We start from the raw sequence: 3297 nt of genomic DNA on the forward strand, positions 1-3297 counted from the left end.
AACAGCCCACTGCTGGACATCAGGACTGCTCAGACTGCTGAATCTTTTAAGTCTCGGCTAAAGACCCACCTCTACTCGCTAGCTGTCATGTGTGGCTTTCATTGTATGTTAATATATGTTCTTTTTAGTGCTGATAATAAGTCTGTAAAGCACTTTGGTCAACCCTGGTTGTTTTTAAATGTGCTATAGAAATAAAATTGACCTTGACCTAACCACTTCTTCAGTCAATATTGTCCTTGAAGCAATCCAAGGTTGAGAATCCAATGGAGGATGGGTGTCGGGAAGAAAACATGTCAGTGCAGAGGACTGTGCTGGTGAAGACACGTCGGTACCAGGAAAGTCCACTCCGAGCAGATTAATGCACACCAAACAATGAGATGTTACAGGATTTCAATCTGGATCATTTTCACAGCAAAAGACAGAATCCAAGATACTAAATCATCCACCAGGAATCCACATTTTCATGCACTCGACCGGCCCACGTCGCCAAACGACGCTGCACTGTGGCCAAACGTGCACGGCCTGATCCACAGCTCAGCGTCTCCACTTCCACTGCACGTCTTTCAAACTCCGTGTCAGTTTGCAGCCAGACATTCTGCCGAAAAGCAGCCGGCGACAAGCCCAGGTTGAAATAACCCAGATTACATCATCAGCGTCATTTTCCCAAACTTTGGAAAGCTCCACAAAGAGCCACAGAGGAAAGAAATAAAAAAAATAAATTATGCAACTGGCTCCACAGGCTGAGTAGTAAAGTAAACTGATCCTCAAGTGTAAAATCAGTGGAGTGGCCTTTTAAGCGCAGCCAAAGCTAATATGAGGATTCAGCAGTCTGAGTTAGCCAAATGAAGTGGGTATTTTCCAAAGTTAGTCTGAAATTCCCTCTTAGTATTCAAACACAGCAACAGAAATCAGCAATTTATTATGAAAAAAGCTCATAAAGTTACAGAATACGCTCCTAATTCGACTAAACCATAATTATCTTGCTGCTAAATGATGGAAATGAAGGCTGTGGATTTCGTCCCCACAGCCAACAGCTCGTCACTTCCGCGAGCATCGTTTAAGACAGACATACAAACTGGGAACCATCTTTTAAGCGATGTTTTTTTGTGTTCAAAGAACCCAACGACCCATTCACAACATCTGCCTCATTTGGATTCTTCACAGCCCGTAGTGGGTCTTCTATTCTGGTCACTGACAAAATGACAATAGTGTCCATATAGGTCCAGCCAGTGTGGAGGCAACAGCGATTGTTCCGCCTCAAAAGGATTGTTATTTCGATACGCGCTATGTAAACATGTTATATAAATTGCTAATTGTTAAATCCTGAATGTGTCATAGATCATTTCGTGGGCATACATAAAGACGGCGTTACATAAATCCCTGAAAAAGAATTTGTAACCGGGTTAAGGGTGTTTTTTTCCCTCCCTCTCTACGTCATAAAAACGAGGCTGATGGTAAATTGTGGATGAAACATAACCTTTGATCCTAAATGGAAATGATCCTCTGAGACATCAGTGCTTTTAAAATAGATCAAATAGATCAATATCAGGACGCTTTTATGTTCATAGTAAGACGATGTGACATGTTTCACATTTATGGGTTTTGGTTGCATCAGAGTTGACGTCTTCCAGGTTTTAACTTGACTTTATTCAGGCTTTAACTCTGATATTTTAGTTGGGCAATCCAGATGCGCCAAATAGAAGACAAGCCCAACAAAAAACAGCTGGATGAGGACGAGCAAACACCACAGATGTTTGTGTCGAAGTCCGTCTCGGGACAGCTGACGGCACATGCAGCCTCCAAAAAAAAAAAATTACACCAAAGACATAAACTGGAAATGACACATCCACACTCTTTCACTCTCAACCCTCACTAAATCACTCACATGCACACATCTCCATGGAAACTGATAAAAGAATAGCTGGTCTGCAAAAAAAAAAAAAAAGAAGAGACTGACAAAGCAGAACATACATGAGAACTTGGACGGTCAGCAGGAAAGACATTTGTAGAAAAACACAGGAAGATGTGAGGGGATGTGAGCAGAACCAGAAAGTGAAGAAGATGAAAAATGGGCCTATCTATGAGCTCGAATTCAGAAAAAACTGACACCCGTGTACACCTGTTCAGTCCACAAATGAACAAATAAGAGCGATGAAGTTCATCTCACCTCCTGTCATTTGAAGGTGATTTTTCAAAACGGCAGAAATATTTGAGCAAAACACGAAGGGAATGAAAGTTGTTGCAGATAGCAGAACAGAGAGGGTGGGCAACAGAAGAGGGGAGAGGACAAGGGAAAGGAGTACAGCACAGAGTACAGCACAGTACACCACCTACACTCGTCTCCATGGCAACTACCACACTAGAACGAGCGATAATGCAGTTCCCTTCTCTTCCTATTCTGAAAACTGTTCAATTGGTACCATATGCACCGTGCAGCAGCATGTGGGAGACAAAGCTTTCACTATTCCGTTGTTGTTGTCGTTGCAGGAGGATATGAGAGAAACGTTGCATTAAACTGCAACGCCGCCAAAAAAAATAAAAAAACACTACCGGCTAAATATTTTAACTGCATATATTACATCTGTCTATCCGCCAGAGACGTTGGCTTAGCCTGACACTGAATTCATCATCATCGCTTTAAGGGATAACTTGTTATTTTTGAATTAATGTGTTAGTTTTTTTTCTTCTTCGTCTTCACCAAAGCAAGTGGCACAGTGTGTGGGCAGCAGTTGCTTTCAAAGAACAAATATTGAGGTTGATAGAATTGAAAAGGCATAATAAAATTTATTTTTTTTCTTCCACGCCGTTCCTGCTGTCGGCACCGATGTGAAGTGACACCGTTTTTGTGCAACATGCTCTTTGAAATCCATACCCTCAAAAAGTGAAGATACCGGCGCGGCTGAATGCGGTTTGGCTCGGGGGCATCGCTGCGTGTCAACAACGTGTCGACGGCGACAATGAGCGGACACTGTGAGCTAAACCGTGATTTGGGTTTAGTCATGAAACAACTAGGGAAATTACTTGAGACAATGATTGTTTGCTACGCCCACTAGCGCTTTTTTTTTTTTCAGGAGCCTTTCATCCTGTTCTGCACCCGTTTTGTTTCCTGAGAAACGCTCGTACGCGGCGTTGTTTGCATCATGACAGAAAGCATGTGACTGAATGAGCAGTGAAGGCGATTTGATCTTTAGTCCTGCAGTTATTTAATATGTTGTGATGACTACATCACACCCCCAACTCTTTATCTTTTCAAAAAATTTGACGTTTTGAGCTATTTTTCGGAGCCATTGGGTAAAA

This window comes from Stegastes partitus, unplaced genomic scaffold (genome assembly GCF_000690725.1).
Source record: "Stegastes partitus isolate 25-593 unplaced genomic scaffold, Stegastes_partitus-1.0.2 Scaffold34, whole genome shotgun sequence".
Classification (NCBI taxonomy): Eukaryota; Metazoa; Chordata; class Actinopteri; family Pomacentridae; genus Stegastes; species Stegastes partitus.